We start from the raw sequence: 13261 nt of genomic DNA on the forward strand, positions 1-13261 counted from the left end.
CGGGGTAGGTAAAAACGCATATTGCCTGCGGGTTATATGGGTGAAAATACAGTAAGTTTATCTTTCCCCTTAGGCATTCTTGCCTTCTCTCTTATTCTACTATCACTCTCAGTTGTCTTCAAGCCTCCAGGAGGCAGGAGGTAAGCGTTTTGGCTGGGGGAAGGGCCTCCCTCTTCGATCTCCACAGGCCGATCTCGGAGGCTTGCTGCACCTTTAAAACGGCGCAAGCGACGGCAGGAAGGCTCCAGGAGCCTGTTTCCCCCTCGTGATTCCATTTTATTGTTTTCTTGCGAGTTTTCTTCGCTTTTTCAAGCCCTCGCTCATAGGAACTGCCGTGGAGGTGCGCGCACAATCGCCCAAAGGCTAGTGTGATCCCCACATGGCCTTTTCAATTCCCTCATGGTGTGGCAGCCATTTTAGGTGCGAATTATGCCGTTTAAGCCCAGCTGCAGGCCGCGCAGTCATGCTACAGCAGGGACTGCTGAGAGGCAGTAGGCCAGTAAGGGGTGGGACCCTCTGGCCTTTGCCTCTCCTCTGTCAACGTGCATTTTTCGCCATTCCTGGGCGAGCAGAGCTGGCGCCTTGGTCTAATCAAAGGCCATTGCCCGGCCTTGGGAGGCCTATTGTAATCCTAGCTTTTCTCAAAGGCCCAAACCTCCCCTCATCCCTGCTAGGCCAGTCTATCACTGACTATAGCCTGATGACAAGAAACCTCCAGTTCAGGCACCTTCTGACTTCTGTTATCTATTACGTTATGTTTTGCATTTGCATGTGTCCTGATTAATGACAAACTCTCTCTTGTCCTTTGATACAGAGCAGCCTACCATCTACTGCAGCTCTCCCTTATTCGGCCTGCACTTGCTTGCTTGTGCAATCTTTGCATGGATAAATCGGGACCTCTGTCCAGTAGACTGAGACTCTCCCAGGGCCTGGATCAGGTTCCTTCTTTATCTTTGGGCTGGGGGGCTAGTGGAGACAGAGCTTCCTCCCAGACCCCTCCCCTCAGAACTCCATCTGCTGCTGAAGCTAGGGACGCTTGACAAGCAATTTGAAAAGGCCCGTTGCCAGGCGGCTAAGGAGACTCCCTCTGGGGATTCCTTTGTCCTGCCACTTCCCAGAAGGGATTTGACAGCCATTATGGCAGAAGAAGTTGACTCTCAAAACCTGTCCCCGGACCGGTCCCTTTCTGAGTCTCCTTCCCCTGCTAATTCTTGGTTCCCTGAACAAGAACCAGCCCAGGAAGCTGTTCCCCCAGAGGATCCACCTTCCCAGGGGGAGGAACTCTTGGGTGCTGATGGTGACTCGGACCAGGATCCCAAGCTGTCCCCTAGGATGCAGGCGATAGTGGAACGTGCCATAGCGAAAGGCATAGCTGATGCCATGTGGGCACGGGATAAGCCGGTGGCCCCTTTGGTTCCCCAGGCTCAGGGTGGCCCTCCCCCGGCCAAGTGGGTGCGTCATCCATCCCTGGAATCCTTCGTTGTTAGCGAGGCCTCGGCCTTGGAGGCAGCGGATCCCATAGAGCAGGGTCTGTCCGAGGATGAGGACCTCTCCACAGACACTCCTTCTTTCTCCGGCCTATTCAAGCCCAGCTTGTTTAAGTCGGTCCTCGGCAAAGTGAAGACCACCACCATGGTAGGCATTAAGCCAAAGCCCACTCCAACTCAGACTGATTTGGCTCCAGTAAACCCGAATGCGGTCATGTTCAATGCCCCAACTTCCCAACAAGAGTTGGTTCCCGTTCCGGGGTTGTTCCTGGAACTTATCCAGCGTCAGTGGGTTCAGCCAGCCACCTTGTCTCACCTAGCAGGGTGGACAGGAAACTATACACAATGGAGCCAGTCCTGAAAGATCTCTTGGTTTTTCCGGCTGTAGATCCTCCCATTACGGCCCTTACTTCTAATGCCTCCCTGCCTGCAGACCTGTCTGAAGGTCTCAAGACGGAGGACAGAAAGGCCGAGAAAGTCTGTCACAAGACTCACCTGGCAGCGGCCTGGGCCATTAGGGCCTCCTCTTCCACCTCCTTTTTCAGTAGGGCTGCTGTAATCTGGTCACGTGACATCCTAAATAAGATTCCCGTAGGGGACGCCCGGCTTCATCAGGACGTGACCAAGCTCATCGCGGCATCGCAATATGCTGCTGACGCGGCCCTTAATGCCACCAAATTCGCTTCTAGGGCTCTAGCCACGAATGTCACCTCCCACCGGCTGCTCTGGCTCCGACATTGGCAAGCAGACCAGAAGCACAAATGGAAATTGGCTTCTGCCCCCTTCAAGGGGTCCAAATTGTTTGGTGAGGTTTTGGATTCCTTCCTTATTGAATCAAAGGATAAAAGAAAGATCCTTCCCTCGATGTCCCAAAAACAGGAACGCAAGTCCACGCCCTACACAAGGCGGCAGTCCTTTCGGCTCTCAGAGCCCTCTATGTCTACCTCTTTCTACCCCTCTAACAGAACCACTGGGCTGCAAGGGGAGAGGGCTCTTCCTCTCAACAAGGTTCCCAGGGTGCGCTGCTTCCTCAAGGGCGCCGCTAACATCCGGCCTCCCACGGTCCACCGTTATCCGACATGGCAACTTTCTGTGGTGCTACAGGCCCTCACGGGGCCACTGTTTGAGCCTCTCCAGACGGCCTCTCTCAAACACCTTTCACTAAAGACTTCCTTTCTTATCACCATCACCTCCGCCAGTCGGATCTCGGAGCTGGCGGCTCTGTCTATGCGCCAGGACTTATGCGTCGTCCATTCCGACAGGGTCGTTCTGCGGCTTCCGACCTTTCTCACCAAGATCAACTCCTGGTACCACAGGGCGCAGGAGGTTGTCTTGCCGAACGTTTGCCTGCGTCCTTCCCATCCAAGCGAGCACAAGTGACACAAACTTGACGTGCGACGAGCACTGAAAATCTATGTCCATCGCACCTCAGATTTCCAGAAGTCCGAAGCTCTATTTATATCCTTCCAGCCCGGATCGCTGGGAAAGAAGGTCTCTTCGTCCACGATTGGCAAGTGGCTCAGAGCCTGTATCGCATCTGCGTACGAACTACAGTCGAGAGCAGTGTCCCTTTGAATAATGGCTCACTCGACGTGCAGTGCGGCGACTTCTGCAGCTTGGGCCACGCAAGCTCCAATCAAGGAGATCTACAGGGCAGCCGCGTGGTCTACACCATCTCCGTTCATTAGACACTATAAGCTAGACACGTTTGCTTCGGCCTTTGGCAGGCGGGTGCTGCAGGCAGTGGCTTCTTCTGTCGGACCCCATGACTCTGATTCTGCCTGCCCAGATGGACATTAATTTGGGTATGTCCCACAGCTTGGACTCTCTAAGCAGTGTGCAGGAGAACGACCATTGGTCTTACCTGAAGGGTCGTTCTCTGCACACTGCGGGAGAGTCCAACCCACCCTGGTCTGTCCAGGGTTACGGATCGTCGTGTCAACACGGTTCCATTCTACGGTCGTCTTCAGCTGCATCTCCATGGCCAAAGTGTCTCAAATTTCTGGGGATTAGGCACACCTGGAGGCGTGGCCAAGGAAAAGTCTTTTCCTCAGTTCCAGGGCAACCAGACTGAAATAACCCACAGCTTGGACTCTCCCGCAGTGTGCAGAGAAGGACCCTTCAGGTAAGACCAATGGTCGTTTTCTGAATCCTTGTTCTTCAACATTTTTATTCATGAAGAGGTGAAGGGAATGGTTATTAGATTTATAAAGGATATAAAGTTGTATAACACTTCAAAAACCAGAAATAAAATCCAAAATAATTTTAATACTTTTTGAAAAATGGACTAAAAGTAACCATTAAATTTAGTATGGAGAAATGAAAATCATACTGAAGATAAATGCAGAGATGGGATACATGATATATTATTTTGTAGTAGGACATATTAAAAGGATCATGGAATTGTAGTTCATCACAAACTAAATATGATGGAAATAATACTGGTTGTTCCACAGTGGTATTCTTGTTATCAAACATTGGGTTTAGTTTGGGGAAGGGATTTAGATAAAGTTGAACACATGCAGAAAAGGGCAAAAAGAAAAATTGAAGGCACTAGGAATGTTTAGCCTTGAGAAAGGAAACAGTGAGAATAGTCAGTTTGGTCTAGTTAAGGCACCAGACTAGAAAACCGATACTATGAGTTCCGGACCCATCTTCAACTCAGGGTTAAATTGTGTTGGGTATTTTCACTGCCTTGAACAAAATAATATAGGCAGGATTAAAATAAATAAATAAATAATTGGATCCTTTGTCTCTCTGAGCTTGATTGTTTTCTTGCAAACATTTCATAAATTATTTTAAAACTATTTAAATGTAGAACCATAAATAAATACAGGTTGTGCTTGTGCTCTGATCATTCATTCGGTGACCATTTGAAGTTACAACAGCACTGAAAAAAGTGATTTATGACCGTTTTTCACACTTACAGCTGTTGCAGCATCCCCATGTTCATGTGACCAAAATTCAGAGACTTGGCAGCTGGTTCACATTTATGACGCTTGCACTGTCCCACAGTCATGTGATCACCTGCAGGGGTGTCGAACTCGCAGCCTGTGGGTCGGATGCATCATATGGGGGCCACCCTCACCCTCATTTTAGTGAAGGGGGAAAAGTTGCAATATGTCACATGACAATGTGTCATTGGAACTTTGACACCCCTGATCTATTGCAACCTTCTGACAAGAAAATCAATGGGGAAGCCAGGTTCACTTAACTGCGGTGATTCACTTAACAAGAAAGATTGTAAAGTGGAGCAAAACTCACTTAACAACTGCCTTGCTAAACAACACGAATTGAGCAAACACAATTGTGGTCGTAAGTCGAGGACTACCTGTAAATACCATGGCACTCTTAAATATCTTGAAAGAATGATTACATAGAAAAAGGTCAAGAATAATTTTGTTCTCTTAGTGTAGGTAAAGCTAGTTTTAAATAAAGCTGGTTTAAAATAACAAGAAGGCAGCTACTGAAATGTCCTTTGGTTAAATATAGAGGGTGGATTTCTCTCATCACTGGATGTATTTAAGCAAAGGCTGGAGAACACCAATAGTTTAAATATTGTGGCTTGATTATCTATTTGTTTATTCTAAAAATAAGTCTGTTCCCTATTCGGCTGAGTTATGGAAATAAAGTTTATTGCTTTAAGTGAACTTTGGAAAGAAACGGTGAATTCTAGTTTATAGCCATTACAGTGATATTACCCTAAAGGTTTCAAAGCCGAAAAGCCAGTGTTGTCCGAAGACGTCTCCGTGGTCATGAGGTTGGCATGACTAAATGCCAAAGGTGCACAGAACGCAGTTACTTTCCCACCAAAGATGGTTCCTATTTTTCTACTTGCATTTTTATATGCTTCAGCTAGAAGCTGGGAAAGTAACGGGAGCTCACCCCATTACAGGGTGCTAGGGATTTGAACCGCTGAACTATCGACCTTTCTGATCGACAAGCTCAGAGTCCTAGCCACTGAGCCACTGCTATTACCCTAGAATACCCTTATGAATTTCAGGAACTTAAAGATGTATGGACCCAGAATTCCCCAACCAGCATAAGTTGACAATTTCTGGAACTTGAATTTCACCCATTTTCCAGTAAAATTGAGGGAGGGGTTATGCGTGGTATTCTCAAAGCCTGATTGGTCCAAAGACTGAGGGAAATTTCTTTTAATATCCTCCTTTCCCTGTTGGTTCCCAGTTTCCTCTCAGTCTTTGGTCCAAGCACTGGCTTTGGTTCCCTTAGAGGAAAAGTATTAGAAAATTATACTCGTTCAAATTCAATTAATTGGCTTCTACTTCTAAAATTCTAAATTTGATTGAGCTACAACCCTCAGGTAACCCTGTAACCCTCAGACTGGGTCATCCATCTCAGATCAGGGTAGGAGAGCCGCTCCAGAATTCCCTCCTACCTCAGGGCCTAAGGAGCTCTTTCCAGTCCCTGGCCAAGCAGGGGCGACAGGTTCCCTTCAGGCAGCTCCATGGGAGTGGCTGCACAGTCCTGGAAACAGCAGAGAAGTGGCGCAGCAGTCTGCAACTTCAAAGCCAAGAAGCTTTAAAAAGCAAGCCGCAGCTTGAAAAGACGAACCATGGCTGTTTGGAGGTGAGGAGAGTCTCCTTTTCTCTGCACACGTGGAGGCGGCCATTTTCCAGAGTGTCAGACCTGCATCGCGGCCACTAATCGAGGGCAGCAGGCATTGGGACAGTTCTTGGCAGTTGAAATCAGCTCCCGCAGGGCCGCTACACCAGCAGGCATCCCCATTGGCCCAGATTGACTCTGAGGCAACATATGAGTGTGTGATGTCGGCTGTAAGGACCGAAACAGCGGAGGCCTCCATGGAGACTCACGGTGAGTCACTGGAGGGGGTGATGGACAGGCCTAGGACGAGGACAGCATCCTCTAAGCCTCTGGCTGCACAATGCCCCTCCAGATCCATGGTTAGGGATGAGCAAAGGCTGCAGCAAGCCCTGGAGAAACAAATTGCCAGGGTGGAGAAGCAGGCCCAAGCCACCAGGCCCAGTTCCCCCAGCAGGCCTAATAGATCTAGGTCACCTTTTAGGCCTGGTTCTCACCAGTCTGGTTTCCCTCCTAGAGACTTCAGCCCTTCTTCTCCCTCAGTTTCCCCTGCTGGGGCACATAGACAGATTAGGCAGGAGGTTAGACCGTCCCCTCCAAGGGCAGTCAGGGACAACCCCTTGGAGGGCTCTTCTCGGGATTTCTTTCCACCATCAGGCCTCGGTCCCCAGGTTCCACTCTTCACAGGACCATCTAAGGATGACCTAGAACTTCTCCCCGAGAGTATCAAGAGGCTTATTTCTTCAGCCATTACCAAAGGCATAGCTATGGCATGCCCCAAGGTGAGGTTAGCCTCATGTGGATCACCAGACTAGACAATCCTCCTCCAGTACCTGCAAGCAGGAGAGTTCCAGCCTCCTTCCCCATCAGTGGTTAGCGAGGGTTCCATTTTAGGGGAAGAGGCCCAACAGGATATGGGGTTCTCAGAGGACCAAGACACCATTTCCCCTGAACATCCGGCTTTCCTGGTCTTTTCTCTTTATCCATGTTTAAAACTCTTTTACACAAAGCCAGAAAGACCACTAAGATTGGGACAGGAGACCCTGCGGTTTCCCAGCCAAGAGATCCAAACTTGGTGATGTTCTCCACCACTACTATGTTCCTAGAGGTGGTCAAGAACCAGTGGGCCTGCCCTTCCACCTTCCCAACCCTGGGAGCAATGATCGCTGATTCTACAACATGGAGCAGGCCTTCTTCCAGGTCCTGCAATTACTGCTGTAGATACACCACTAGCTGCCCTAGTTGCTTCTTCCTCTGTAGTGTCAGGGGATGCAGCCGACAAATTGAAACTGGAAGACAGGCGAGAGGAACTTACATTACATAAGAATTTTAACACTTCTGCTTGAGCGATTAAATCTGCTGTAATGGCCTCCTACTTCAACCGCACAGCTGTCATGTTGTTGTGCCAGTTGCAGGAATGCATTCTTGTCCAGGACAAGCATCTTCTGCAAGACATCATGAAGATCATTGCAGCCACACAGTTTTCTTGGATTCTGTTAAATACGCGTCCCAAGCCATATCTACCTTGGTGACTTCCAGATGTCTCCTTTGGCTGCGCAGTTGGCAGATGGACAATAAGTCCAAATGGAACGTGGCAGTAGCCACGTTCCATTTGGACTTATTGTCCATCTGTATTGTCCATAGAGGCACTAATCTCTTTGGTGAATCTCCAGACCTGATTCTCATAGAGAACAAAGACAAGAAGAAGGTCCTACCTTCTAATGCTAAAAAACCAGACACTTGCCTGACTTCTTACCGCAGGCCTCCTTAAAGGGCACCCAAGTTAGACTACCAACAGCATAGGTATTTTTCCTATAGATCCGACAGTCAGGCTCAATGGCCCTTTTACCAAGACATGAGTACCAGGGCCAGTCCAGGCGGCCATTTCATGAGGGATGGGGGGGGCATCCCTTCCACAAGGGGAAATGACTCCAATCTGAGTCTCCCCATAGGCGGCCGCCTGGAGCAATTCATAGATCAGTGGGACCAGATAACATAGACGCCTGGGTCAAGTTGACCGTCAAGAACAGCCTGTGTTTGGAGTTTCTCTCTCTGCCCCCGACGTTCTTCAGGAACTTTTTCCCATATCGGGACCCAATCCAGAGCTGCCTCATGACTTTAGCCATACAGCATCTGCTGGACATTCAGGCGATGGAGCCGGTTCCGAAGGCAGAACACAGGTTGGGTAACTACTCCAAACTGTTTGTTGTCCCAAAGAGTTTGGGGGGATGGAGGACAATTCTGGACCTTAAATGCCTCAATTCCCACGTGGTCTACAGATCTATCCTCCAGGGTATCAGGCAGGGGAAACTATCTAGCATCCATGGATCTAACGGAGCCTATGTCCACATCCTGATTCTGCAAGTCCATCACAGATATCTAAGATTCTCCCACAACAGGCCCCCCTACCAGTACCGTGCCTTTCCCTTCAGCCTGGCCTCAGCCTCATGCACATTCACGAAGGTCCCGGCAGCATTGGCGGCTCACCTACGATCCACCCTGGTGAGACTCCAATGCTACCTCGAGGACGTATTCATTCAGGCCCATTCACATGCACAGGCGATTCACGACCTCCATCTACCATCCATACACTGCAGTCCCTGGGATTCTCCGTCAACTTCCCCAAAAGTCATCTCTTGCCTGCAACTTGAATCCTTCATCTGTGGGCAGTGATAGACTCAGAAGTGGGACTGGTCCATCTTTCCCCGGAACTTCTCACCAGTCTTCAATTGCTGGCGCATCAAGTTCACTCAAGTCATTCAGTTTCCATCCTCACATTGGCCCACCTCCTAGGCAAGTTAGTATCATGCATAGGAATAGTGCCCTGGGCACACCTACATTCCAGGACTCTTCAATGGGCTCTCATCCCATACTAATGAATGAGCAACTCCTTAAAGACAATTCCTCTGCCAGTGGAAGTATGTCTGTCCCTGAGGTAGTGGCTGCCTCCAGCCCTGTGATGCGGATCCGAGTTCTGGGAGCAGGACTGAGTTACGATCACAACAGACGTGAGCTTGTTCAGTTGGCGAGCCCTGATGGACTCCCAAGTTGGTGCAGGGTCGATGGACGATCTCAGACCTGCACCACAACATAAACTGGCTAGGGCTAAAAACAGCTCGCCTAGCCTCTGACACTTTAAGGACTCGATTGCTGGCTGGCACGTGCTCCTCTTGATGGACAACGTTGGCACAAAGCCCACATAAACCATCAGGGGGGCATGCACTCCAGGAGCCTATGGCTGGAGGCCCTGAAACTCAGATCCTGGGTGGAGAGACACTTTGCATCAGTGTGTCAGAGCACATCTTGGGCACAGCCAACCACCAGGCCAACTGACTAAGCCACACAATAGTCGACCACGGCAAGTGGCAGCTCCAGCCGGAACTATTCCAAAAGATCTGTCACCGATTCAGCACACCCCGGTGGACTTATTTGCAACCCCAGTGAACATTCAACATCCAAGATTCTTTTCTCACTTCCCGGCTTGAAGCACGGAAGGAACAGACGCCCTCATGAGTAGATGGCCGCTGGGGCTACTTTATGCCTTTCCCCCTCTTCCACTCATCCCGGGGACTCTGAGAAAGGTAGTTGAGAGAGCATACATCATTCTAATAGCTCCTCATTGGCCCAGATGGCCTTGGTTTGCCGACCTTGTTCAGCTCTCCATCTCTCCCCTGTGGAGGATTCCTCTGGAGGAGATCACCTTCTGCCAGGGGGTCCTAATCCACCTGGAGCCCCAGTGGCTACAGCTCCAGTCCATAGTTTCCCACATGGGACATAGCAATAGCAATAGCAGTTAGACTTATATACCGCTTCATAGGGCTTTCAGCCCTCTCTAAGCGGTTTACAGAGTCAGCATATTGCCGGGTCCTCATTTTACCCACCTCGGAAGGATGGAAGGCTGAGTCAACTCTGAGCCGGTGAGATTTGAACAGCCGAACTGCAGAACTGCAGTCAGCTGAAGTAGCCTGCAGTGCTGCATTTAACCACTGCACCACCTCGGCTCTTGTTCTAGTTCTAAGGGCTTTGACAGGGACTCCCTTTGAACCATTGTGGATGGTCCATCTCAGGTTCCTATCCCTGAAGGTAGCATTCCTAGTCACTGTGACATCCGCCCGGCGCATTTCTGAGCTGGGGGCCCTGTCATCCAAAGAAAATCTATGCCAATTCCATCAGGATAGAGTGGTCCTGCACCTGGACCCCACCTTACTCCCAGGGGTCAATTCCCCCTTCCACTGAGTGCAGGAAGTCATTCTCCCTAATTTTTGTCCAGCTCCCTCCCACAAGAGGGAACACCTTTGGCACCAATTAGACATTCGCTGCACTTTGTGCATCTATCTCAGGTGCATGTCAGCTATCCGCAGGTCTGAGGCCCTCTTCATTTCCTTTTTGCCTAGTTCCCTGGGGGCCAGGGTCTCATCTGCCACAATTGGCAGGTGGTTACGGCAAGCCATCTTCACCACCTGAGTCCTCAGGCCAGACTCCACCCATGGGGATCATGGCTCAATCCATGTGGAGCACCACTACTATGGCAGCGTGGGCCACAAGAGCCCCATTCGAGGACATTTGCCAGGTGGCCACCTGGTTGTCCCTGACACCCTTTATCCAACACTATCATCTGGATACTTTTGCATCTGTGGAGGTATCCTTTGGGCACAGGATTCTCCAGCAGGTGATGACTGCCCCTCCCCTCGGTCTTGAATATCCCTCCCTGGGATGGAGCTTGGGTATGTCCCACGTGTAGCCCTTCCCTCAATTATACTGAAAAAGAATGTTGGTCCTTATCTGAAAGTTTATTTTCTGTAGAATTGAGGGAGGAGCTACATCCCCCCCCCTTAGTTCAGCATTAGTTGTAACTAGTCAGGAAGGATGATTAGCAGTCGGGTGGTCTCTGTGTTCTGTTTTTCAGCCTTTGTCATTCATAATTCGACCACGAGGAAACTAGAAACCAACAGGGAAAGGAGGATATTAAAAGAAATTTCTCTCAGACTTTGGACCAATCAGGCTTTGAGAATAAGCACTCGTAGCCCCTCTCTCAATTCTACAGAAAAGGAATGTTCAGGTAAGGACCAATGTTCTTTTTAAAGTTCCCAAAGTCGAACAGAACTTTACTGTAAAGAATTGATTTCTTTTCCCAACCTTATGCTTTCCAGAAAGATTGAATTGCATAATTTCCTGTCAGTGTGGCCATCTACATAATATGGATCCTACTGTATCCAAATACATCTGCATAGAAGCAGATTATGAAAAAATGTTAGTTTGGGGGGATATATTTTCCACTGTCTGTGATCATCTATATAATTGTGGTGTTAATCATTTGCTGCAGCTTTTTTTGTGTTTTTTAGATTAATACATGCAGATAATATTTTGCTTGTTACAAATAAAAACTGTATTCTGGGTATTGAATTTTTTTCCCCAGGTTTGCAGCATTTGACATCCAGGATAGTAAACTTTAGGAAGCTGTTTTGTACATTATTTTGTTACCTCAGAGTTGTGCATAAATTTAGATATTGTACAAGTAAATGTGAGAAATATTTTGCATCCATCTTTTTGAAGTAAGTTTGCCCCCAACTATTAAAACAGTTCTTATGCAATTTATTGACTTTAATCTAGATAATGAACTTGAATTTCTTGCTACTATCTACCTACACAACTGCTACTCCTCATTTTTTAATTAATAAAAGTGCATTATGTTCCTGAAATTTGAGTATGGTTGACAACAATCTTGGCTTATCAACTAAAGAAAAAATGCTGTCAGAATTCCTGAAAGCATAATGTAACTGTCATTAGCCTCCTACACAAACTTTTCAAAGAGAACTTGTTTGCTAGAAGGAGATGGGAATGTGTGGTTATAGCAACGTTTTTAAAAAGCTTTCATTGTATGATACATGTTTATTTTAAGAATGGTACCACATAGTTAAAATTTTCTACTTAGTAATATTTTTCCAGAAAATATTTTTCCCCTTTCAAGCGAGGACATATTAAGAACGTAGGTGTTAGTGTTATTTAGTGAAAACTATTGTGAAGATAATGTGTAGTGGTTCATGAGCGCTTGAAGTTCTGTTTTGAAGTACTCCTTATGGGCAATATTGTAGAAACTTTTATTTTTAACAATCTCGTTGTTTCCTGTTTGATGTGATTTTTCTTTTAAAAACGATAATTATTTTTTCCTATGATTGCTTCTGTTCACTATAGAAAGCAAGCCTAGGATGTCTGCTGTACTCAATTACTGTGTTTTGTTTCCAGTGATGTCATAATTATTAATCATTGTTAAAAATTAATGCAAGCACATTAATGCACATTAAATCACTATTGAGGATCAGTAACTACCATTCTGGTCCAGTGCTTTAGGCTTGACCTGTTTTTACACAAGCACTTTTTATATGCAAGTTGTTTTATTGCACTTATACATCCATACAAAATTAAATACCCTTGAAGAATAAAATTAGTGTGATAGGTAGTCCTCCACTCATGACAGCAATGGGGACTGGAATTTCAATTATTAAGTGGTGATGGTCATAAATTTAGAATCAGATCCAATTTTATGACTGTTTTATGGCAATCATTAAGAGAATCAAGATGTCGTGAATCTAAATCACATGGTTGTTAAGTGAATCACAAGATTGTAAGTGTGAACCTATTTTCCTGAAAGGGTGGGTTTTTTTTGGCAAAACACACTAGAAATGGCAAAAAAAATGTCGGTCAGTTTCCATAATGCAGTCATGTGACCATGGGAGGAGGATGCAACATTTTGCGATGGCTAGAAGTACTTTATGGGTTATAAAGCACCTTTTCTGAGGCAACTATTATCTCCAAACAGTCATTAAACAAAGCCAGACTACCTGTAGTTTACAAGCATTCCCTCCACTTATATTACAGTAATTACAATTAAATCAGTAAAGTTGAAATTAGAAACTGAGTTGAGTAATGGAAGTATGGAATCTTATCTCAGCATATAGATCTACACCCTAATGTAGGCCATTTACTTTACTGTTCAATAAATAGTGGTTTATAAATAGACACATAGGTTGCTATGCATTAATTGGCACTTTTAAAGGATTATGTCCTTCTACATCACAAACTCTCAAACTCGATTGCGTCATGGGCCGAATCGTGATGTATTGCAATGTTTTTTGCTTTCGCGGAGACAGGATAGGCGTGGCCTGCATGTGATGTAGCTGCCAGTTTAATAGGCCTGTTCTACATGCTTAACT

The 13261-nt window shown here is 47.1% G+C and overlaps 1 protein-coding gene across 3 annotated transcripts in view; it reads left to right on the plus strand.

Moving 5' to 3' along the window:
* The window catches only part of PALS2 (protein associated with LIN7 2, MAGUK p55 family member), a 60139-nt gene that overhangs the window by 17529 nt on the left and 29349 nt on the right, over window positions 1-13261 (plus strand). The gene's annotated exons all lie outside the window — the stretch shown is intronic.

Source organism: Thamnophis sirtalis, unplaced genomic scaffold (genome assembly GCF_051295495.1).
Source record: "Thamnophis sirtalis isolate CommonGarterSnake01/CBP01778 unplaced genomic scaffold, rThaSir2_p1.2 scaffold_4, whole genome shotgun sequence".
In the NCBI taxonomy this organism is placed as follows: domain Eukaryota; kingdom Metazoa; phylum Chordata; class Lepidosauria; order Squamata; family Natricidae; genus Thamnophis; species Thamnophis sirtalis.